The sequence below is a fragment of the Rosa chinensis genome, chromosome 6, assembly GCF_002994745.2.
Source record: "Rosa chinensis cultivar Old Blush chromosome 6, RchiOBHm-V2, whole genome shotgun sequence".
Taxonomy (NCBI): Eukaryota; Viridiplantae; Streptophyta; class Magnoliopsida; order Rosales; family Rosaceae; genus Rosa; species Rosa chinensis.
In genome coordinates, this window is record NC_037093.1 from 20,688,428 (window position 1) to 20,715,008 (window position 26,581).

Here is a 26,581-nt window from a genome sequence, read left to right on the forward strand (position 1 = left end):
TGACTAGCGGGGCTAGTCGGTTTTCTTGAGCGGAACTCCTCTTGTTTTATTTTCATTAATCATTGCATGCATCGGAATTTTTTTTAAAGAAATAAATGTGGGAAAGTATAAAATCTCTTTTGTTTGGAATTGTTTATTTTGTCCACTCACGCTAACGTTTTTATGTACTTTCCCCTGAGCCCTTCGGTTTCAAATGCCCAGTTCGCAGTGTAGCTGTTCGGCTTTAGGAGTTGAGGCTTAGCACCACCGCTGTCATCTATCCCTCGTAGGTTACTTGCTAACCTACTATGTGTATCGTTGTTCTTTTGGTTCTAGATTGCTCTGATAACCTTGAGTATTTTGTATTATTATTGTAACCTATGACTTGGTTGTAATTTGAGTTAATTGGATAATTTGATACTCTAAATTGTGAAGTTGTTCGGTTTTGGGAGCAGGGTGGCTCCAGGAGTTTTGGGAGGGTTGTTTAGAAGTGAATTTGAAATTCTACAGGTTTTGGGTTGCCCATTTTTAAGGGAGGTTATGCCGAAATTTTTGGTAAACCTTCTTTAAAGGTGGGTCCCGCGGGGCCACTTCGGATTCCAGGGTGGAATCCGGGGTGGACCCTGTCATTATTACTCAGGGGGAGAGAGGTTGTGAAGGGAATCCTCGTTCTATTATTGATTTTGATGTCGATTTTGATGTCTTCGAAGACTTGGAAAATTTGGAGGATAGATGCAGTTGCCGAACAGAGCATTGTGAATTCTGAAACAGACAATACGACTGCCGAACAAAGTGTTGTGAATTCCGAAACAGAAAATGCGACTGCCGAACAGAATGCTACTGCCGAACGAAGTGTTACGAATTTCGAAACAAAAAATGCGACTGCCGAACAGAGTGTTGTGAATTCCGAAACAGAAAATGTAACTGTGAACAAAGTGTTGTGAATTCCGAGACAGAAGAGATGACTTTTTTGGATAGCTTGAATCAAAATCAAGACGTATCTGAAGTTCACACAAGATATTCTCCCTTCTGCATCACCGATTGAAGATCCTGGTTAGAATGATCCTCCTCAGGTACCCCTAAACTTTAATAAATCTTCTAGGTTGGAAAGTGTCGAACCTAGGAAATCACAAAGGGTTACCAAGGGAATTCCTAAGAAACAATATGAACCAGATATCAAAGCCAAAGCTAAATACCCTATAGCCAATTTTATGTCTAACCATATGATTTCTGGGTCACATGCACTTGTTGTTGATCAATTATCTACTGTATCTATTCCTAGTAACGTGCAGGAAGCATTGACGGATCCAAAATGGACAAAGGCGATGAATGAAGAATTGGAAGCTCTTCAAAAGAATGCAACATGGGAGCTAGTACCTATGCCGGTTGGAAAGAAGACTGTAGGATGTCGTTGGGTATTTACTGTGAAGCTTAATGCAGATGGAACTATTAATAGATACAAGGCGAGGTTGGTTGCCAAAGGATATACACAATGCTATGGGATTGATTATGAGGAGACTTTTGCACCTGTGGCAAAGATTAATACTGTCCGGATTCTAATCTCACTTGTAGCAAACAAAGATTGGCCCTTGCACCAGTTTAATGTGAAGAATGCGTTTTTTAATGGGAATTTGGAGGAAGAAGTGTACATGGATGTGCCCCCAGGTGTTAAGAATTACCCAAGTGACGGTGGCAAGGTATGTAAATTGAAGAAGTCTTTGTATGGCCTGAAGCAGTCTCCAAGAGCTTGGTTTGGAAGATTTTCAAAGTCCATGAAAGCCTTTGGGTACAGATAGAGCAATTCTGACCATACCTTGTTTATCAAACGCAAGAATGGTAAGAGTACAGCTCTTACTATGTATGTTGATGACATGATTGTTACAGGGGATGATTCGAAAGAGATGAATGAATTGCAAAATTATCTGTCCAAGGAGTTTGAAATGAAGGATCTGGGACAACTGAAGTATTTTCTGGGTATTGAAGTTGCAAGGTCTAAGAAGGGGATTTTACTTTCACAAAGGAAGTATGTCCTTGATTTACTTGCTGAAACGGGGATGCTGGACTGCAGACCAATGGAGACACCCATTGAGATGAATCACAGAGTTTCTATTTATCCTGATCAAGTTCTAACTGATAAAGGGAGGTATCAACGTCTTGTAGGAAGGTTGATTTATCTTTCACATACTAGACCTGATATTGCTTATGTTGTGAGTGTTGTTAGTCAATTTATGCATTGTCCTAGTGAAGAGCATATGGATGCAGTCATTCGTATTTTGAAGTACTTGAAGATAGCGCCAGGTAAAAGATTACTGTTTCAGAAAAAAGATGAATTGGAAGTTATTGGGTACACAGATGCAGATTGGGTTGGTGATAAAACTGATAGACGTTCTACATCTAGGTACTTCACTTTTGTTGGAGGGAACCTTATCACTTGGCATAGCAAAAAGCAGAAAGTTGTTGCCAGATCAAGTGCAGAAGCTGAGTTCCGAGGTATGGCACACGAAGTCTATGAAATGTTGTAGATTCGTAATGTCTTGAAAGACCTGGGTTACAAGCTTAAAAAGCTTATGGATTTGCATTTTGATAATACAGCTGCCATTGAGATTGCACATAATCCAGTTCAACATGATAGAACAAAGCATGTGGAGGTTGACCGTCATTTTATTAAAGAAAATCTTGACAGAAAGGTTATTCGCTTTCCATTTGTAAACTTAGAGGAGCAATTAGCGGATGTTCTTACTAAAGGAGTGTGCAGAAAGGTATTTGACAGCTCAGTTGGCAAGTTGGGCATGATAGACATCTATGCACCAACTTGAGGGGGAGTGTAGAATCGCTGTAAATCTGTATGTAATTAGGATTTTATTTAATTAAGATATCCTGTAATTATGGAAATATTGTTTCCTATTAGAGTTAGACTACTCATTTGTACTTGTATATATACCCTAATTGTGAGATGAATAGAATCATCGAATTAACCCTGAATTGAAGTATTCTTTTCTACTAAATCAGCTACCACAACACATCAAAAGCAGATATATATGAAACGAAGAGAACTAGAGTTCATCAGTTTTTTAAATCTTGTAGGCCTTACTGAAAGCTGTGGTGGCTGTTTTACATCCATTGGCAATGTTTATCCTATGATTGGAACTATGGGTGCCCCTTGACAACTGTTTGGCTCCAAAACCAGTTGGCGTGCAAACTGTCTCTTTTGAGCGTGTGATTGCACGGGCATGCCAGCACCGTGGAGTGCAGTAGTCGGGGGAGTCCCTTGACCTGACTTCTTCTTCAAGTGTTGTGGATGAGGAGAGCACCAACCTCGCCACAAGGTTCTTCTCTAGCCTTCCGAGAAAGGACTTCTTGCCTTACGGATAAGGACTTTGGATGTGATCTCTTCGCGTCACCGAATCGATACTCAACGTTGTAGGCTGAGCAGAGTAATCACTGGGAAGTTTGGAGAAAGCACGGGTTTTGCTAAAGCGTGACTTTAGCTTCGCTGGGTTGCGAGGGCGTTACCCTTGCTTCGCTGGTTGAGAGAGTCTCGGTGGCAGTTGGCTCTTGGAGAGACTAGGACTGGAAGTACGGTCGCTGGGTTGATCTGGTGATGCTGACAGTCGGCTCTTGGAGAGACTAGGACTGGCGCGCGGTCACCTGGTTTCAACGAGGTTGAAGGTTTGCTCCGGGGAGGCTTTGTAATCGCTGGGATTGATTGATTTGAGAGAGGTCCTTCTTTGTCCTTGAAACCAGGTATTTATAACTAGGGTTTCGACTATTCCTTGCTATAGAAGGATTATTGATTGAAGTTTCCTATTCAATCTCTGCTACTCGACTCCAATAAGGTTTCGTTTCCCTTATGGACCACGGAATGGGCGAAGCTGTAACCTAATTCCAAGCAGGCTTATTTTTAGTCCTTAGGTATCGGCCCGCTGTGCTAAATCCACTAAAGGATCTTGCCAAAATTAGTTTTGGGCTCAAACATTGCCCCCAGACCCCGAAATCAGGCCCGCGAAGATGTAACTAATTGAAGGGGGCTAAAACGACACGCCGATTGCTTGATACAATATCATTAATGAGGGTCGCGTCCTTTCCTTGCGAAAATGCCTTTCTGTCGTATCGTTTCCCTCATAAAATTTCTTATTTAAACCCGCAGCCAGTTCAGACCTGTCACATCAGAAACTCTTTTAGTCTCCTAAAACCTAGAAACCCTCTTACTGCCAACATTTTCCTCACAAAAACCCAGAAATGGCTCCCCCAAAGAAGATAGTCATCGATCAAGAAGAAGAACTGAATGAACAGGTTGCCCATTCTTGGGGAACCAGCATCGGTGCCCGCATTCGTCTCCATACCACTATCCAGAGACCCCTACTCCTCCGGTTCCCAAACCGACATGTCAGATTGGGCCTAGCACAGCGAGACTCTATTCCGGCCGACGCCATCGCCTTCTATGGCATGCCCGTTCCTTGTCCCATCCCAGTCCTCCGAAGGACTCCTGGGGATTTCAACAGTTGAGGTGCCCAGAATCATCGAGCAAAAATAGGGCACTGGCCATCCTCTATCAGCGCGGCGGAGCTTTCCTGGTATCGCGAAGCACGAACACGAGATCTGGCTCGCTGGAACGCGGCAGGTATCACTCACACTATTGATCTCTGTTTTCGTCTTCCGCGCGGTGGCAATTGCTCACTGCTCGCTGCCTTTCTCTGTTTTTGGAACACCGCCACAAACACCTTTGATTTTCAATTTGGCCAAATGAGTATCACTTTACTGGATATTCTCACCATCACTGGCCTACCCATTGATGGCGAGCCTTATCTGCATGGCCAATTCGACTCTGTTACTTTCACTTCAACCATGGCCTAAAACTGTCGTAGCGCTCACATCGGCTCCTATCCACGGTGGCTGTCTTATTACAGCCAGGAGCACAATGCGACCGACGAAATTGCTTTCTTAGAATACTGGCTCTGTAAGTTCATCTTTTGCACTTCCTCCTGTAAGCCCACTGGCGCTTGGACTCTTCTGGCAACGGCCCTCTACAACGGCCGCCTTGTCGGGCTCGGACAACCTGTGTTGGGCGCCCTTTATCGTACTCTGTACCAGGCCACTATGCATCCTTTCGAGACTAGCATCTCTGGCCCTTTTTGGATTCTTGACTTCTGGATCCAAACTTATTTTCCATATTTTCGTCGCAATGACATCCCGCTGCATCCACCGGTTGACCAACTCTTAGGTCAATGGCTCAGCCGGAGGAAAAGTACCCATCCCCTCCGTACTCCGAGTGCTTCACATATCTGTACCTTCTGCATGAGATGCCCTACTGCGACTTAGTACTGGGTAGAAGATTCCCAGCTCCGCTTGAAAACGGATTCATCCCTGGCGCTCCACGCTACAGCGATCGCACGCGCTTGGCTTTTCGCCGCGCGATCTCCTGTTCAGACATTAGGATTGCTGCCAAAGAACTTAGTTATGAGCTTTACCCTCCTAACCATTTCGCTCCCCAATTCGGCCTCGTCCAATTAGTGCCATTCCCGCTGTATGATGCCTGGAACTACAACACCTCTTGGCATAGATTTGGGCCCCCTTCTGGGCCTTTGCCAGTTCAAAGCATGCTTGCACTGGTTGATCTTCCTGATTGGGCTAAGGATATTGATGCCGTGGATGGGACTGAAGAAGGATATGAGGACTGGTGGGCAGAAGTTTCTGTCAATTGCTGGAGACAACGGTATGACGAACTCTTCGTGACCATCTTTGGGGAACTGAGATATCCCTATGCTGCTGACATTGAGCTACTTGATCGCTTTCCTGAAGATGCTACAACAATCTCCACCTCCTCCTGAGCCGGCCTGTAACCGGTGCGAGCCCCGCGCCAGGCCCAGGCTGGTATCGTAATTCACGAGCCCCCTCAAGAGGTAAGTATCTTGGTTTATATTTTATTCCTTCTTTCACTCTTTCCCTTTTAACTCAAACTTTGCTGCCACCAGGGAAATGTGCCACCTTCTGGCAGTAGTGCGGTTAATGCTTCCCCAGCCACTGGCCAGTCCGGGAAGTAAAAAACAGTAATAACGGAGCCTGAAATCGAAGATTCCTCTTCCGACGATGATAACCCGCAAACGGTAAGAACTCTCTTGTTTCCAAAAAAGAAACCAATGCTTTCTTTCCAAGTCAAGTCTAATCCTTTGACCCCGACAGATCGCCGCTATCTTGGCATGCAAGCGCAGTCGTTCTGACCCTCGAACTGATCCGTGGGCGGAAGATGAACCAATCGTTGATCGACTGGTAAGAAACTAAAAGTGTATATTGGAATCTTCCTTTCATTGCATGCGACCAAATAACAATCCTCGCTTGCAGGTTCGTTATAGGTCTTCAAGACAAACTGGGGAAGGCCCCTCAGCTGCTAGCGAAGGCACATCAGCTTCACAGGCCCAAGCGCTTACTGGTTCTAATAATCCTCCATCTCCTACCAGCGTTGCGAGCAATATGCAATCGGCCCGATCCCAGTGCAGGTCATAGATGATAGCTCGCCTGAAGTGGAAGTGAGAATGCCTCCTTCAGATGCACCTCGTGAGGAACCAAACGCCACACCTGTCCTAGCACAGATAGCGCCTGACCCAATTCCTGGCGAGGTGCTTCAAGAACCCGTGCCAGTGGCGATCCTTCACGAGCCTCCGGCTGCAGAGGTACGTTTCTCTTTAACAAGCATGATGTCCTGATTCTTGTCTTATTCTTTGGGCATTCTAATGATTTCTCCTTAAAACCAGAATCTTGGTCCTATCGGGGAAGTAGCTGTCACTGTGGAAGTACTTGGCGCCAATCCCGCTGACCCAGCTGGTGAAGCTGTAGTTAACCAAAAGCCTGCCCCCCATGCCCCTGAAGCAGGAGAAGGGGTGAACGTGGGGCCAGTGCTGGAAGCGGTTCCTGTTGTAGCCTCTTGAAGCTCCTGCTGCTGCAGTCCCAAATCCACTGCATGTGCCTCCTTCCAGACTGGAAAGGCTAGCTCGCGTACTTGAGGTGACTCCTCCTGGATGAAGCTAGGGACGGGCTTCACCGTCTTTTGAGTCCTGATATCCTTCTGCCTGGCGCATTCGTCAGGGCTCTAGAGTATCTGAGGGTTCTCGATCGCGAGCAAGCCATCAAGGAGAACGAGTTCATTGAGATAGACGAACTGCTACAGAATCTCCCCCAGTAGCTTAATACAATAGCGGCCACGACTGTGCAAGCCAGACAAGCCCAGGCCCACTATCAGGGCCTCGCCCAACAAATGGACTCCTCTCGTGACTTTCTAGGAGATAGGGCTACCCTTGTTAGAGACTTGCGGATCATGAAAAATCATCTCCGGTCCCAAATCCAAGATCTTCAGGCCCAATTAACTGCTGTGACGGCCCAGCTTGAGCATGAGGAGCCCTTGCTGTAGTAACCCCTAGCAGCCTCTGAAATACTATCTCAGAACCTAGTTCAAGCTCGCGAGACAGTCCGACAAGCGGAGCGAGCCGCTGCCGATGCCAGTTTTCGCTTGGACGAACATTTACTTCGCTTAACTCATGCAGGCCGAAAACTTTAGGCCTCTAGTGTCAGGCCCATTTTGTATGAACAATATTATTATTCATAATTTAAATATTGAGCCCACTTTGCTTGGCCCAAATATATGCTTCAAATTATCAAGTAGTTCAGCGTTTAATTTGCCTTTATTGCTATTGAAACTGTTTGAAAAGATAACCTATAAATGGAGCGGTTACCTCCTTGAAGACTGCCTCGTTTCCCACGCGTTTTCAATTTCCTTCATTTCCAAGATCTTAGCATTCAATTCCATTGACACTCTTATTGATGGCGTTGAAAATACTTCAACTGCCCATCACATGGTTGAGGCTACTGAGATTGGCCCTATAAATATATGTACTTTGGAGAAGTGATAAACACAAGCACATATGGCTTTCCCAGAGATAGTTTCGCAAGCCTTACTTCTCTTCCTTCTATTTCTGAAATCTTCTCCTCACGATCTCACCCTTAGCCTCAAATTCCTAGGCCTTATGGCTTAATCTCAAAACCTGGGTAGGTCTTATGGCCTAATCTCAGGTCCAGCCGCATGTCTTTGGTCTCTGGAAATCCGGATGGGATTCACAGGTTTCAGTTAGACTGAAGAACACGCGGCGCTCCTAACACGGCAGAACCAGGTTCTGAGGGATCCCTCTCCTCAGATTTCTCGCGTGGAGCAGGAGGGAGAAGGGCGGAAGGCCACTTTGAGGCCTATCGTTCTTCTTCCGTAGCCTACCTCCAGGGTCTGACTATCAGGCTTCCGTTTTTCCCCTGGAGGTAGATGTGATTGTGAGTCGCGCTCTCTCTGAAGACCATCTCCATCCCGGAGGATAACCAATTGGGAGGGTTGCGATGGATTATTTCCTTCCCTCTTCCTCCGGTACAGATGATAGCAGCTGCGACTCAGATCGGAGAAGGGACGTGGGTGAAGAGAGGAAGAGCATGATTGATCATAGCACAGCCCCTTGTCGCCACAAGATCCAGAAACTCTTAGAAGATCTGCAATCCTTATGATTTTTTAAGCCACTTTTGGCCTTATAATTGTGAATGTAACCGTTTCGATTTGTACTGCCTTTGGCCGCAAAGCCACTTTATGAATGAATGTTTCTTCGAGCACAATGCAAAAAATTGTTATAAAATAAGGCCTCATGTATAGGCCATCATGTCTATTCTTAACACACATTGTCAAGGACGATGAAAGAAAGAAAGTTACAACAAAAACAAAAGATGAAATTGTTATAAAATAAGGCCTCAACTAAGGCCTGGATGGAAAGTGATACTAAATTTGTTTTCGAAGTTTGATCTAGTGTACTAGTCATATCTCACTAAATTATTTCAAGGTATTTCTATTTTCTGAGTTTATAGCATTGTTATCTAAAATTATTTTCTCATTCAAAAGTAAAAAGTTCAGATTATGATTGTGTCGATCGATCACCAAACATATATTCTTGGTGTCTGATATGGAATGATATTTACTTGATCGAGGGCATGATTTAAGAAAAGTGAAATCAAGTTTTTTCACATGCAGTTTCCAATTAGTTTTATGTAATTGCAATTATTTTCTTCTTTCATTTGATCAGTTTCTTGTTGAGTTACCACTACATTATATAATTCTGAGAAATATTTGCCCTTGTTTATTGTTATTCATGCCTAAATTTGTTCCTGCAGGTATTGAGTAGAGTTTCCACCAGTGGAACCATACCCTGTTCCAATATGCATATAACTTAGCCAGCTCATCAGTTGAAATTTTGCATTTGCATTTTCATTGGCAGTAGTCTTATGACTACTGAAAGGTTTAAATAACAAGAAGTTGGGATATCTGAAGTAGTGTCTTCCAAAAGACGAAGCACAAGCTTGACTTTAAAAAGGTCAGTAATTCTGTCCTCCATCATTCCATTTTTCAAAATAACTGGTTTTACATTCAAACAATGTATTGCTTTCTCTTTTTAAGAAGAACTGGTACTACAATAAACATATAAAACTGAGACTGTTTGTGCCCCAATTGTCAAATTTGTTTACCAAATTACTTGCCTGCATCTCAGATTATCCATCACAATCTACTCAAAATGGATTGGTGGCTTTGGATATATTGATATGTCCTTTTGGTCAAGTGTGTTTCTGAGGCAACCAGCCTCATCCAACTTTACCTCAGAAAACCAAAAACTTTCCCTTCAGATAAGCAGGTGTTGGAAACTATGAGTAGAGGTTTTGCTTTATTGCTATGGGTTAAAATAGAACATATGCTTATATCTTTGGCCATAGCAGAGATGTAGATGGTATTGGTCTCATAGCTAGGTCCTTATTGGACCTTGTTAGTATAGTGTTGGCATTCCTTCTTCACAAAACTCTACTCATTAAGAAGCCCATGGTTGCAGCCCAAGCCCATAATTGTTTAATTACGGTTGTTGTGGTTGCCTTGCTGTCAGCTTCCCCATCTTAGCATGATTGCAACTTGCTTCTTCTTATCTTGCTGTCAAATACGCACGTGAAGACTTGAAGATCAGTTTGCTGGCAGCTTCCCCACTTTAGCTTCATAGAGAAATTGCAACTTTATTACTTCCTCTTCTCTTGTGTGTGGCTACCTTGCTGTCGAAAGCCAAAGGCAAAGTTTGAAGACTAGTTCAATTGGAACTTGCTACCTCATCAGTTTGCTGCTTTGCTATTGTGCTGTCGTGCTTCCCCATCCCATCTCATATTACTGTCTTGTCCAAGATCAAGCTTAAATCTTGAAGATCAAAAGAAGATCTTCATCATGGCTCCGTGATACGCTAAAAACAAGCGCTCAACTTAACCCTGCAAGATGTAGTCGTTAGCAATATAGAGTAAGCAAGGATCGTTCGATGCCAAGGATTGAGGGTAACCAATTAATCACAAAGAAAAATAAACTAAGCTAAACTAACAAAGAACACAAAACAAAGAAACTAACTAAAAGAAAGGAAAACAAACGTAGAATAGGGAAAAGGAGAGAGGAAGCAACGAAATAAAAGAAGAAAGGAAAAAAATAAATGTTTTGGGGGTTTTTAAGTTTTACGAAAATTAAAGGAAAACAAAGAAAGCAATTTCGAATTTTAAGTTGAAAAACAATATGGAGAAGACGTTAGAGACTCGGAAATCCACCACCAATTACTTTCGAACAATGTTAAGTTAACCTAGTTTCAATTACTAAGGTGTGAACAGAAATCAACCAAGAAACAAGTCGGAGCAGATCATGTCCCTTATTAATGTTTCCCTAATTACTTAGTCTACGTGAACGCACAATAGCTAAGCCTATCAAACATGCAATCAAGGTATAGAACGCTATCCTATCAACAACACATATAGTGTCAACATATTTGAAGCATTAAGATCTCATGGAAACGATTGATTATAGAGTTGCAGTCTAGTGTGGAACGCCTACCTAGCATGCTCTTCTAGTTGTTTAAAACATCAACTTTTGTTCAAAGCCTTGCATACTTGTGGATTAGAAAACAAAACGATTAGGTGAATTATTTTCTAAACCTAGCTCCAATTACATGCATAAATCCTATGTTCGCGACCATAAAACATACACATGCAAAAGTTTTCAATCAATCAGAGATAAACAACCAACCCACACCATAGATCAAGAAACTAAGTTTAATCAAACATATGTTCTACATAATTGGGGCTTCAAACCTCGCCCCTAACAAAAATAACTAGCCACACATGGTCTTAAATTCAACAATTAAAAGCATGAGTATTCGATTACAAGAGGATAAAAACCGTAAAGAGCAGAGTATGAGAGCCACGAATTCACTTTTAGGCAGCCTTAGATGCAGGCAATCCTTCAAGATGGGGCACGGCAGGAGCTTGATGGAGATGGATGGTGATGTGCACGGTTTTCCTTCTTGAAGACTTGGGAATTTTTGAGACTTTGTGTGCTAGGGTTAGGAGCAAGAGGCGCTGTAGGATGGTGTTCTCAACGTGTTATACTGCTCTATATATATAGAATACACAGCCCTAGTTTCCTTTCCCAATTCTGCTTTGAAAGCCTCTCCTAATTGCTTGAGGATCACTCTACTTGGTGCATAATTAAATGATTTTCAAGCCTTAGTAATCTTCCCAAAATCTTGAGGAATCATTCTAGGACTCTCCTTCATGTTTGCAGCAGCAATAACCTTCCAAAAATGCCCCCAAAATTCGTCCACAAAAGATTTCTGCCAAACAGTCCTGTTTCGACTAGGTTTCGATTTCTTACTCTGAAGCTTCCTTCTTGGACAAGGAACGACTTCGTCTTGACAAGTTTCTGGATGGTTCTTGACTCCCACGTGTTCTATGACATCATATCATCTAGAATGATCGATAACCTTCTGGAAAAACTCCAAGAAAATCGCCGGAAAAGATCTCTCAAAAAGCTTCGTGAAAAGCTGACAGTTTCTGCCTTATCGGGAAGCATACTTCGACTTTGATTTCCTACTGCCTCGTTGATGATTTTGACCTGTTCTTTGGCTGTAGTTGAAGTATAACATCATGTCTTCAAGGATCGCTGGTCCTTTCTTCAAATGTGAAGCTGGAATGATGCAATAATTTCTCCTCAAAACCGTTCCCAGAAAGCTGATTCTGAAACTGCAGTTTTCTGCTTTGCAGCAACTGTTTTGCACAATGAATTCCGTGGACTTTCCTTGTAATTTCTGGCCAAATGGTTGATCAAACTTGGTCCTCTGCATCAGTACTTCATGTTTCATGGCTTCGTTGCTCCCTTTCAGCTCTTATTTCTCTTGAATCACTTCACGAACTACCTAAAAAGAAAACAAAGTTAAAACTGACTTTTTAAAGGAAATAGCTAAGAAAAGTGTAAGGGATTTCACACTATATTCGTCGCATTTATGCTCCTATCAAATTCCCCCACACTTAGCTTTTGCTAGTCCCTTAGCAAAATCAAAACAAAGAAAATAAAACAAGGACTCAAAACACAAAACAAACTATGCCTTCAACATTGTTGTCTCAGTAATCTCTTACTTTCATAGCATCAAGATTAGCATGCAACCAAGAATCAATCATAAGTAATTCAAGAGTTAATTAAAACATATATTCCACATATAAGCATGTAAGACACGGATGTGACAATGGTGATGGGTGGAGCTTAGCATGTATCCAACAAGTATGATTCAAACCTCACAGGATTCACCACTCTTTCTTCTCTCAGATCAAGGCTAATGCTTAAAAGCTTTTTCACTCAAATATATGTGAGAGATGATAATATTTTCGACAAACAAAAAGCTCACATATAAAAGAAGAAAGCTATGTCGAAATATATGATTTTTTTTTCTTTTACGATCTCATGAAGGATACCAACTACTTGCCGGACGGACCGAACCATATGCTCAACTCTTGTAACCAATCTCCACAGATCAAAGGCTGCCCATCTTAAGGATCAAAGAGGTCTTACTTCAAGGTTGTAATGGGGCCAAGGTTTAGGGGTTTAAAGAAACGAAAGGGTAAGGAAAAACACAAAGTGTTCTAAAAACTAGCGGAGCTTTCATTGAAGCATTGAGACGTCTTCTTTAGTCACCAAGGCATCTTGCAACGTTGAACTTCTTGTGTGTCTTTATTAAGAGCCGGATGTCATTGTGTTGGACCCTTGCTTCATTCTAACATTCCTTCAAACACTTGTGAAATAGGACAAAGACCAAATTCATCGAACTTAGGCCTTCACTTCAAAACAAACTCCTTATCCACAATGGGGGGACTAAAATCCATAAATACTTGCACTCTTTTTTCTTTTCTTTTTTCTTCGTTGCCATACATACTTTTTTTTTTTTTTTTTTCGGCATACATATATTTTTCTTCTTCTTTCTCATGGACAAGTCTTTCCCCCACACTTATTCTTTCTCATCATCTCTTTGTAGTGCCTTCAAAATCTTCTGTCTCATGAATTAGCTCCACTAAATCCTTAGAACAAGGGTAGGGATATAACTATACTAAGGTTCAAAGGTTAGGATTTTGAGGGTGATGAAAGAAAAAGGTTTAAATGTAGGCTCAAAGGGGTTAACTAGAGGAGTCCCACGACGGGCACAAATATGGACACAGGCTATTTTTGGCTATGGTGGAATTTCCTAGGTGCCTTTATCCTTTCCAGAATCAGGGACATGTATTGATAAAAGTTTCAACTAGTACAAGAGCAAGTTCTAGTAATCTCTAGAGTCCGTCAAACTTAATCTGTGGCAAGCAGTCAATCAAAGAGAAAGATAATGAGATCACTAAGCATCGCCAAAAAAATAAGAGTATAATTTTTCAATAAACACTCACAAAGAATGGAAAATAGGCTCAAGTTCTCACAAGGGTTATTATGAATCACACTCATCATCAACATGCTCATAATTCTGTACCAAGGTCAACAAAAACCACATCTACTACACATTCATATGCTTTGTATATATCATAATTAACCAAAGAATTATTTTAACATCATCTCAATATTGTGATCCTCTTTTATCCATAATTTCAGAGATTAAGTTCATCCTAGACAGTTGAAAGCAACCTAAGACTCGAAAAACAAAACAAAAACAAGAACTAAAAATGCTAAAAGAAAGAACATAACTAACGAAATTTTTTTTTTTTTTTTTTTTTTTTCAAGTAAGACTCAAATTCCCTTCCCCCACACTTGAATCATACATTGCCCTCAATGTATGGAAAACTAAATCAAACAATGCATAATAGAAGTGTAAAGAAGGGAAATCAAAAAGAAGAAAGGTGAGAAGGTTGATAGAAAAGCTCCCCCTTGTAGACCTCCCAATGCTCACGACCTTTGGAGATGACAACAAAAGACCCCAACCTCAAGACCATAAGGTCTTGACTTCCTAACGTAAGCTCCGTGCGAAGTCTTGTTGCATCTTTGGAAACCAGAAGTTTGTGCCGGCAGCCCATGTTCCAGGTTCCATAATGTTTTTATGCAGCTTCAGATGACGATTATACCACTTGGGGGTGAAAGTGGACATTGCGAGCTTTCTGTGCATATGTGGAACACTTCCTAACTCCAAGCGGTTTGAAAGTTATAGCCCTATAAAGTTAGAGAAAAAACAGAAATTGGAACAGAAATCCGGGCAAAGTGACCTTTACCCACTCAAACCTTTATTCCGGGAGCATCACTGGGTCAATGGACGAGATTTTTGGTCTGAAGGTAGTATACATATAGAGCTTTGAGTCCATGTAAAGAACTCCTCATTTCATCCACGGAAATATGCCCAGTTTTTCTTTTTCTGTGACACAACTGCGCAGTTTTCTGTTTTCCTGGGCTGACCTTGCTGCATTCAAACTGGAACTGGGAACACATATAAACTCCGAATCCAGTTCTGTAAAAACTTACAGAAACTAGACTCAAATATCTTTCGATTCATATATGGCACGTCTTCTGGTCCCTTCTGAGCTAAAAACGGTAGTTGTCTAAAGTAGACGGACTGTACGGTCAGTACTCTGTTTTACAGAAGGAACACTTTTCACACCTCTCTACAACTCTATGACCTGCACACAAACGAAAAACATAAAAAGGAACTAAATAGAAAACAAAGAAAGCAAAGAAAACATCCCTTGGGTTGCCTCCCAAGAAGCGCTTGGTTTAAAGTCTTCAGCCAGACGTAGTGAATGCTTTTAATCTATGAGAGGAGGTGTGTCATGAAGGTCTTCTTCCTCTACGTTGCTCTCCTTAAAGGCTGCGTAGTATGGCTTCAATCGATGGCCATTCACCTTGAACTCATGGCCTGTTTGCTCACTTCGAATTTGCACAGCTCCGTGGGGAAAAACGTAAGTAACAACAAAAGGACCAACCCATCGTGAGCGAAGCTTACCGGGAAAGAGTTTGAGACGAGAGTGAAACAATAAAACTTTTTGGCCTGCTATGAATGTTTTCCCACGAATCATCTTGTCATGAAAGGCCTTAGTTTTCTCTTTATAAATCCGGGAACTCTCGTACGCATCATTACGTAGTTCTTCCAACTCATTCACTTGAAGCTTCTATGAATCCCAGCGTCATCTAAATCCATATTAAAGCTCTTCACAGCCCACCAAGCTCGATGTTCCAATTCCACGGGTAGATGGCAAGCTTTTCCATACACCAACCTAAAGGGACTCATTCCTATTGGCGTCTTATACGCTGTCCGGTACGCCCACAAGGCATCATCTAGCCTTTGACTCCAATCCTTGCGACTGGGCTAACTGTTTTCTCCAAAATCTTCTTGATTTCACGATTTGACACTTCTGCTTGTCCACTAGTTTGTGGATGATATGGCGTTGACACCTTGTGCGTCACATTATACTTTCTAAGCAAGGCTTCAATTGATCTATTGCAGAAGTGCGATCCTCCATCACTTATGATTGCTCGAGGCATTCCAAACCTAGAGAAAATATTAGATCGAAGAAAATCTGCAACAACTTTGGAATCATTAGTCCGGGTGGCTTGTGCTTCCACCCATTTTGAGACATAATCCACAGCGAGAAGAATATAAAGAAAACCTTGAGATGAAGGAAAAGGTCCCATAAAATCGATACCCCAAACATCAAAAATTTCAACAACCAAAACATTAGTTAAAGGCATTTGATTTTTAGGTCCTATGTTTCCGGTTCTTTGGCATCTATCACATGTCATACAAAAAGCATAAGCATCCTTAAATAAACTAGGCAATAAAAACCAGATTCCAACACCTTAAGAGCAGTTTTCTTAGAACCAAAATGACCCCCACAATTTTCAGAATGGCAAAATGTCAAGATATGAGTAAACTCCCTTTCAGGCACGCAACGTCGAATTATACCATCCGCACAAAATTCCAAAGATAAGGATCATCCCAAACATATTGCCTAGCATTCTTTTTAAGTTTTGCATGCATAGAGCTTGACAGCGTGTTTGGAATTTTTTTAGTGACTAAGAAATTGACTATGTCTGCATACCAAGGTTCACTTACCTCAATTCCGAAGAGTTGTTCATCCGGAAAAGTTTCCATAAGAGGTATGGCGTCCTCACCATGTACAAGGCGGCTCAAATGATCTGCAACAACATTTTCACTCCCCTTTTTGTCCTTAATTTCGACATCAAATTCTTGTAGAAGAAGAATCCATCGAATTAGCCTCGGTTTCGCTTCCTTCTTTGAGAGTAATACTTCAAAGCTGCATGATCAATATAAATAACAACTTTAGTTTGAAGTAAATAAGATCTAAATTTATCCAAAGCAAAAACAACAGCTAATAATTCTTTTTCTGTAGTCGAATAATTCAATTGAGCATCATTCAAAGTCCGAGAGGCGTAGTAGATGGCATAAGGCTTTTTCTCTTTTCTTTGGCCAAGCACTGCGCCTACTGCATAATCAGAAGCATCACACATGAGCTCAAATGGTAAGGACCAATCCGGAGGAAGCATGATAGGAGCAGAGGTCAAAAGCTCCTTTAATTGTTCAAACGCAACTTGGCAGTCCGCATTCCATTCAAACGTCACCTCCTTTTGCAAAAGTCGACATAGGGGTCTTGCAATTTTGGAGAAGTCCTTGATAAAGCGTCTGTAAAATCCTGCATGTCCAAGAAAAGAACGAACCTCTCTCACAGAAGTGGGGGAGGGTAAGTAGCGAACAAGATCAACTTTAGCTTATCTACTTCTATTCCCTAGAAGAAACAATATGCCCTAGAACAATACCTTGAGCAACCATGAAGTGACATTTTTCCCAATTTAAAACAAGGTTAGTTTCAATGCAACGTTTCAAGATTAATTCTAGGTTTCCTAAGCAATTTTCGAAGCTATCACCAAAAACACTAAAATCATCCATGAAAACTTCAATTATTTTCTCAATATAATCAGAAAAAATACTGAGCATGCATCTTTGAAACGTACCTGGGGCATTGCAAAGTCCAAATGGCATTCGACGGTAAGCAAAGTGCCAAAAGGACAAGTGAAAGTTGTTTTCTCTTGATCCTCTTGAGCTATGCATATTTGATTATAACCAGAATAACCATCAAGGAAACAATAAAAAGAATGACCAGCTAACCTTTCAAGCATTTGATCGATGAAGGGTAAAGGGAAGTGGTCTTTCCTGGTGGTGGCGTTAAGCTTCCTATAATCGATGCAGACTCTATGGCCAGTCACGGTTCTTTGGGGCACAAGTTCATTCTCTTCATTCTTCACGACCGTAATTCCGGATTTCTTTGGCACAACTTGGACTGGTGAGACCCATTTACTGTCTGAAATAGGGTATATGACGCCACAATCGAGCAATTTGATGACTTCCTTTTTCACAACTTCCATCATTGGAGGGTTAAGACGACGTTGAGCCTCTCTAGTTGGTTTGGCACCCTCCTCAAGAAGAATTCGATGCACACAAGTGGTGGGCTTATTCCCTTGATGTCAGCTAATGTCCATCCAATTGCAGTCTTGTGTTTCTTTAGCACTTTAACAAGTTCTTCTTCTTGAGATGGCGTCAACTTGGATGAGACTATGACAGGCAATGTTTTGTCATCTCCCAAATAAACATACTTCAAATGATCCGGTAATGGTTTGAGTTCAAGTGTAGGGGCCTGAATCACTGAAGGAAGAGGTTTATTAGTAGATAACTGAATTGACAAAGGGGAAGGAGGTTTACCTTCATAACGTAGATGAGTTTCAACGGAAGAAACGTCCTCAAATATTTGAGGTCCAACGTTTCCTGAAGTTTCTTCATGGGAATTATGACGCCATCATGGGTGTAACCAACGCCTTGCTCAATGGTTGTGATCAACGTATCTTCTCTTATTGCTTCCAAAACCTTCTGTGCAAGAGTATCAAGTATGTCAATAGAAAAACATGAATCAAATTCAATTGGATACCTCATAGCCTCAAAGATGTTGAATCCTATCACATCTCCATCAAATTCCATGGTTAGAGAGCCAGCATAGACGTCAATTTTTGTCCTAGCAGTCCGCATGAAAGGTCTACCCAACAAAAGTGGCGTTGGGTTTATGGTGGATTCCTCCATGTCCAAGATATAAAAATCCGCGGGAAAGATCAAGTGATTAACCTGCACAAGCACATCTTCCAACAATCCTTTCGGAAAGGCCTTAGATCTATCCGCCAATTGAATAATTACGTTATCAGTTTTAAGTGTACCTAGACCTAAAGATGCATAAACAGAATAAGGCATAACATTTATAGATGCACCTAGATCTAACATGGCATTCTCAAATCTAGTGTTACCAATAACGCAAGGAATGGTGAAGCTTCCAGGATCTTTGCATTTTGGGGGAAGTTCCTTTGGATAACCGCTGAGACATTCTCATTCACCTTCACAACCTCCTTTTCTCGAATTCTCCTTCTTGTTGTACAAAGTTCCTTCAAAAATTTTGCATATTTGGCACTTGCTTTATAGCTTCAAGAAGGGGAATGTTGACTTGCACCTTTTTAAAGGTATCCAAAACAGCCATGTCGCTTTCTTCTTGTTTGGACTTAGCAAATCTGCGAGGAAAAGGCATAGGAGAAAGGAAAGCATTAGTATTAACCGGAATTGAAGAGTTAGACACTTTACCTTTGGTTTCTGGTTTTGTTGGGGATTGCAATGAGCCTTCAATCCTGGACGTAGCAGGGTCTGGGATTGCTAAGTCAGTTTCAATCCTGGAAGTCGCTGGGCCATTGTTTTCCTTCCTCTTCGAAATTGGTGTTTCCTGTTCTTCATCAATGTGCACGGTGGTGTGCATTTGTGCCTTGGGGACGTCATTGATGATCCTTCCACTTCTAGTGGTGATGGCATTGGCAGATTCAAAGCCCCCCTTTGGATTTGGAATAGTATTACTTGGCAGCTTACCACCTTCAGGGCCTTTTGTCATAAAATCAACCACGTGACCAAGCTGTTTCTCCATTGCGTCCATCCTCTTTTGCATGAGATTCTGACCTTGCATCAAATTGTTGGTTTGATTTTGCATTTGATTTTGGTTCTGCAACAAAGTCTGAGTAGAAACAGTTAAAGTTTTTATAATCTCATCATAGTTATTAGAAGAAGAAGATGAAGAATTCGAAGGATTAGAGTTTAGAGGAGCCTGTGGCTTTGGGAAGAAGCCTGGAGGACGTTGATTGAAGGCTTGAGAAGCTGGTTGGGGCGTTTTCATTGTCCTTCCAACGAAAATTGGGGTGATCCCTCCATCCAGGGTTGTAGGTGTTAGAATATGGGTCATTCCTTGGACGTTGGTACCCTGTTGGAACCCTAGGGCGTTGACACCTTCAAAGTTTCCTCCTTCCATGAGTTGAGGGCATTGATCAGACATATGCCCTTGCATTGAGCACACTCCACATACCATAACTTGTCCCTTCATTCCCTGAGAAACAATAGAAGTAAGCCTGTTAATTTTATCTTCCAATTGAACCAATGTACTTACCTCATTAACTTTTTCACGTGTATGGGTGGACTTGGAACCGCCATATTGTTGTTGATTCAGGGCCCTATTCTCAATTAAGATCATTCCAGCTGCAGGTTCCTTGTCAACAAATGATCCTCCTGAAGCTGCATCGAGCATATCTCTTTCCAAGTTGGTGAGACCATCATAGAAGCAAGTGAGCAAGGTCTCATTCTTCATGCCATGTTGAGGGCATTGAGTGATGAGAGTTTTGAACCTTTCATAATACTCTGCATAGGACTCATCTTGCCCTTGTTGAATTCCACTTATCTTCTTCCTAAGCATGATGATCCGAGATGTAGGGAAATATTTTTCCAAAAATGCTTTCATCATGTCTGCCCAAGATGTGATGCGTCCACTTGGCAACTCATAAAGCCATTGCTTTGCCTTGTCAGCCAACGAAAATGGGAAGGCTTTCAACTTCAAGATTTGCTCATCAGCTCCTTGTGGCTTCATGCTTGTGCAAATGAACTGAAACTCCATTAAATGCTGATTGGGATCTTCCATAGAGTGTCCATGGAATGTAGGAAGACGATGAAGTAGCCCAGACTTCAACTCAAAGTCAGCTGTTGCTCCTTCAACTGCATCAGGGTAGGTTATACAAGTGGGGACACCACCTGGTGAATCACAGAAGTTGAAAGTTGCCTAATGGTGAGAGCCATTGGTGGAGGTGTTGGCGTTGAAACTTGCTCTTGAAAGAGTGATGAGATGTCGTACACTTCTTCTTCTTCTTTTGGTGAAGACGAGCTTGCTTCCTTCAACTTGTTTTTGCTTCGAATTGTTTTCAGAAGTTCAGGATCAAAAGGAACAAGCTCGCCTTTTGGATTTTTCCTTGTATGCATAAACGAGTTGAAGTGCCTGAGGAACAAACAAGAATGGCGTTAGAACCCTAAGAAAAAAAAAAAACGAAAAAACAAGGGGAAATAAATGTAAGGGACGAAATTATGAAAAACTAACACAAAACAAATTTTATTTCAACTAGAACTCGTAAATCAAGTTAGAAAGAAATAGAATTCTAATCGTTAACAAAAACTTTCTCTCTACGTCGTTCGGTAACTCCTTTCCAACACGACCAGGTAGGTAAGGAACGATTTTGGTGGAGACAAAGCTCACTTGAAAACACTTCTCGTATCCAGACCAATCCTAGACATCGTGTTGTAATAAGATGCGCCTAGAGGACGTAGAGATAGAGTCAACGTTAAAAACAAGAATTCCAAAACTATTCAAGTATGATTTACAACTTCTAACCGAAACTTGAATTAAACTAAAATTAAAATTGTGAAAAATAAGTATTTTTCAATCCCCGGCGACGCGGCGCCAAAAATTGATACGCTAAAAACAAGCGCTCAACTTAACCCTGCAAGATGTAGTCGTTAGCAATATAGAGTAAGCAAGGATCGTTCGATGCCAAGGATTGAGGGTAACCAATTAATCACAAAGAAAAATAAACTAAGCTAAACTAACAAAGAACACAAAACAAAGAAACTAACTAAAAGAAAGGAAAACAAACGTAGAATAGGGAAAAGGAGAGAGGAAGCAACGAAATAAAAGAAGAAAGGAAAAAAAATAAATGTTTTGGGGGTTTTTAAGTTTTACGAAAATTAAAGGAAAACAAAGAAAGCAATTTCGAATTTTAAGTTGAAAAACAATATGGAGAAGACGTTAGAGACTCGGAAATCCACCACCAATTACTTTCGAACAATGTTAAGTTAACCTAGTTTCAATTACTAAGGTGTGAACAGAAATCAACCAAGAAACAAGTCGGAGCAGATCATGTCCCTTATTAATGTTTCCCTAATTACTTAGTCTACGTGAACGCACAATAGCTAAGCCTATCAAACATGCAATCAAGGTATAGAACGCTATCCTATCAACAACACATATAGTGTCAACATATTTGAAGCATTAAGATCTCATGGAAACGATTGATTATAGAGTTGCAGTCTAGTGTGGAACGCCTACCTAGCATGCTCTTCTAGTTGTTTAAAACATCAACTTTTGTTCAAAGCCTTGCATACTTGTGGATTAGAAAACAAAACGATTAGGTGAATTATTTTCTAAACCTAGCTCCAATTACATGCATAAATCCTATGTTCGCGACCATAAAACATACACATGCAAAAGTTTTCAATCAATCAGAGATAAACAACCAACCCACACCATAGATCAAGAAACTAAGTTTAATCAAACATATGTTCTACATAATTGGGGCTTCAAACCTCGCCCCTAACAAAAATAACTAGCCACACATGGTCTTAAATTCAACAATTAAAAGCATGAGTATTCGATTACAAGAGGATAAAAACCGTAAAGAGCAGAGTATGAGAGCCACGAATTCACTTTTAGGCAGCCTTAGATGCAGGCAATCCTTCAAGATGGGGCACGGCAGGAGCTTGATGGAGATGGATGGTGATGTGCACGGTTTTTCCTTCTTGAAGACTTGGGAATTTTTGAGACTTTGTGTGCTAGGGTTAGGAGCTTAAGAGGCGCTGTAGGATGTTGTATCTCAACGTGTTATACTGCTCTATATATATAGAATACACAGCCCTAGTTTCCTTTCCCAATTCTGCTTTGAAAGCCTCTCCTAATTGCTTGAGGATCACTCTACTTGGTGCATAATTAAATGATTTTCAAGCCTTAGTAATCTTCCCAAAATCTTGAGGAATCATTCTAGGACTCTCCTTCATGTTTGCAGCAGCAATAACCTTCCAAAAATGCCCCCAAAATTCGTCCACAAAAGATTTCTGCCAAACAGTCCTGTTTCGACTAGGTTTCGATTTCTTACTCTGAAGCTTCCTTCTTGGACAAGGAACGACTTCGTCTTGACAAGTTTCTGGATGGTTCTTGACTCCCACGTGTTCTATGACATCATATCATCTAGAATGATCGATAACCTTCTGGAAAAACTCCAAGAAAATCGCCGGAAAAGATCTCTCAAAAAGCTTCGTGAAAAGCTGACAGTTTCTGCCTTATCGGGAAGCATACTTCGACTTTGATTTCCTACTGCCTCGTTGATGATTTTGACCTGTTCTTTGGCTGTAGTTGAAGTATAACATCATGTCTTCAAGGATCGCTGGTCCTTTCGTCAAATGTGAAGCTGGAATGATGCAATAATTTCTCCTCAAAACCGTTCCCAGAAAGCTGATTCTGAAACTGCAGTTTTCTGCTTTCCAGCAACTGTTTTGCACAATGAATTCCGTGGACTTTCCTTGTAATTTCTGGCCAAATGGTTGATCAAACTTGGTCCTCTGCATCAGTACTTCATGTTTCATGGCTTCGTTGCTCCCTTTCAGCTCTTATTTCTCTTGAATCACTTCACGAACTACCTAAAAAGAAAACAAAGTTAAAACTGACTTTTTAAAGGAAATAGCTAAGAAAAGTGTAAGGGATTTCACACTATATTCGTCGCATTTATGCTCCTATCACTCCGGTAAGCTCATGCATGGCATCTCTTTCACAAAACCATGGGTTTTTCATGGGTTCCCTTCTTGTGTCAGTTTTGATTAAGGAGTTGGAGTGTTTGGCTTATTGAATTGGTATTCCCAATTGAAATTAGGAGCATGGGTTTACATGTGCAATATGAAATTGTGGGTATGGGTTTACCTACTCCAATTGAGTTTAAGGGTTCTTTGAGTGAACTGTCCTTCCTCTTCCTCCTCTATATATATTGGTTCTCTGTTCCTTTTCGGGTATTGAAAATACTTTTGTGTTTCAGTCCCTTTGTTTATCAAGAGTTCATCTCTTTGGTTTTTTGTTTTTCAAAATATCTTGTTCCATGTTGAAAACAATTTGAAAAACACAAAACCATTCATGCATATTCATCTCTTGCATCCCATGAGTTCAATTGGGAATTATAAGCTTCAAAGGTGAAATCTCCAAGTTGAACTTGCTGCGTTCATAGCTTGTGTCATAGTTGAGATTTCTGAGTTGTTCACTTGTGTAAACAATTAGCAAGGAGTGATTACAACAGTCTAGTGAGTTAGTCTAGAAGGATTGCCGCGTCAGTGCAATCCCAGTGTGGTAAACTTGTAATCTGTTTCATTAGTGATTTGGTTTTGGTCTTTTAAGAGTAAAGGCCACGCAGATGTTTTCCCTTGATAGGGTTTTACTGCGTCAACAAAACATGTGTTCTTTTTTGCTTTAGTTGGTTTGTTGAATTTACAATACCTTCTGTTCAATATCAGTTCTCAGGATTGATCACCCTGTTGCAATCCTTGAGAAAGTTTTTTGAACGAAAAATTGGCTGTGAGCCTATTCAAATCTCCCCCCCCCCCCCCCCTCTTCTAGGCTCCTTCCAGGATCAACAGGCCTTTTTACTGGTACTGTAATAATGTATTACTAGTCCTGAACTATGATAAAATCTCAGACTACTTATTTCAATCAAGATTCACAAGAAGAGGAAACTGAGTGATGATGGTGAGTGAAGAGTTCTGAAGTATTATGACATCTTAGATCTGTAGCTACTTATTGAGTTAAGACCTTTGTCTATGAGTCAATGGGAACCAAAGTTATATCAGAGTTTGGGCTAGGACAAAAATTTGTTGAGAATTGAAGGACAATATTTTGGTGTGACTGAGCTGATCAATATAGGACACTGGGGTGCTTGTTGATCTACACATGGCTATAATTTTTAGTCCATCACCAATCCGTAGACATGAACTAATTTTTCTGTCAAACTACAGCACATTGTATGGGCTATCTATCCAGAGGTGATATTGGGGAATGGCAGCCTAATGGAGCAATGAAAGTTATAGACAGGAAAAAGAACATATTTAAACTGTCTCACGGTGAATACGTTGCTGTGGAAAGCATTGAAAGCAAATACTTGCAAATTGCAATGCCCCCTTATCACATCGGTATGTCACTAACTTTGTATTCTACTTGTATGATGAATGACAGGACTTACCTTTATTTCATCAATAAATGAGTTTGTGTTCGTCTTTGTGCTGCATTTGATTTTGTGCTAGTGTCCTCCACCTTCTTTCATGTTTTCTGAAGTTACAGACGGACATCTTAACATCTAAACTTTCATCTTGTCGGCAGATTTGGGTTTATGGGAACAGCTTCGAGTAATTTCTTGTTGCTGTGGTTGTTCCTGACAGAAAGGCCTTGGAGGACTGGGCAGCTGAGCATCATTTGACTGATGACTACAAATCATTGTGTCAAAACCTGAAGGCAAGAAAATACATTTTGGATGAGCTGAATAGTACGGTTGGAAACAACAAGTATGTGCTCCTTCCTGATTCATGCTATGTTGCTTAAGTTTATTCATCTGACTTAAAAGACATTTATGTTGCAGCTTCGAGGGTTTGAGTTGTTAAAAGCAGTTCATTTGGAACCAAACCCCTTTGACATAGAGAGGGATCTCATGACTCCAACTTTCAAACTGAAAAGACCGCAATTACTCAAATATTACAAGGTATGATTTTCTACTTAGATAAAAAAAGGTTGGAACTTTGATAAGTTAATCCTAAATATGTATGTTGAATTATATCATCTGCAGGACCGAGTTGAAAAACTTTATAGTGAGGCAAATGGTGGAAATGTATAAGAACAGAGCTGCAAGCAACTATTGGATAAATCTAGCTACATCACTTTCCCAAACTTTCGGTTGCCTGCTCTCTCGTTGTTGAAAAACTACATATGACTAAATGAATATCTAGCTGGGATTTACTCGTATTGACCTTTGTTCTAAGTTTGTGTATAAATAAGTAAAGATCATATAAAATTTTCATATTTATTCTTTCATCCAAGATAAAATATTTCATGTTTATTCCAAAATTCGTGTTGGTTTCAAATTTCGTGCTTGCATTTAACGGGAAGGTGCAACTTTCAATTGATCAGTTCGGATGATGAAATTAGTGTGCTACTCACTCCTGAAGCGATTAAAACCACATGTGAAACTGGTTCTCTCTCTCTCTCTCTTCTTTTCGTTGAGGACAACTTCCAAAATTTAATGTCAAAATTAACAAAAGACTGACAATCGTGAAGTTAGATCTACATAACCAATAGACAGCAGTGAACTTAATTTTCTGAAAGTGTGGCATAAGTAATCAACAATAAAGTTAGTTTTTTAATTTTAGAATCAGTAACTGAGCAAGTAATTTTAAATCCACATGGAACTAAAATTAGGTATAGAAATAATAAAAGATAAGACTACTTGTGTCATGTTTTTGGAGACATTATTAACTAGTTCTTGAAAAAGAAGAATGGAATGAGTCCTATTCTGCAACCCATAATCCTTTTTAAAGGAAAAAAACAAATGGTTCTGATGATCGATGAAATTAGTGTAGTTTCCAATTCAGTCCAAGAAACAATGCATGAAGTTAATTGCAGTTGCTTCCACCAGTTGATATACGTATATGTCGTCTCTCATTTTACCAAACTCTCAATAACCAGTCTCACTTAGTTGTCATGTACTCATGCATGTTCATTACAGGATGTGCTTCTAAATCAAGAGCAGTCGGTGAGAAACTGGCAATTGCATCTACCTATCAACCAAACCAATATTCTCTTCGAAAAAAAAACCGAACCAATAATTACATTGGCAAAATATCTTCACTCATGCATTATAAGATGCTCTCTCGGGGTGGCTGGACTGATCGGTATCTACCTTTACCTTTTCTTCTTTTCTTGGTAGTTTCGCTTCATCTTACATGAAAAACTGTGATCAGTGCACCTACTCAGAGCCTTGTCCTCTTCTGCCCTTCTTCATTTCACCAGCAAT

General features: G+C 40.8%; 1 non-coding gene and 1 pseudogene across 1 annotated transcript; both read left to right on the forward strand.

Annotated features, from left to right (window-relative positions):
* The first annotated feature begins 9,172 nt into the window (after window positions 1–9,172).
* Window positions 9,173–25,516, forward strand: LOC112173205 (annotated as a pseudogene).
* LOC112174989 lies at window positions 20,033–20,139 on the forward strand. The gene has a single exon (XR_002926289.1). It is a non-coding gene; the product is annotated as a small nucleolar RNA R71 (small nucleolar RNA).
* Window positions 25,517–26,581: the final 1,065 nt, after the last annotated feature.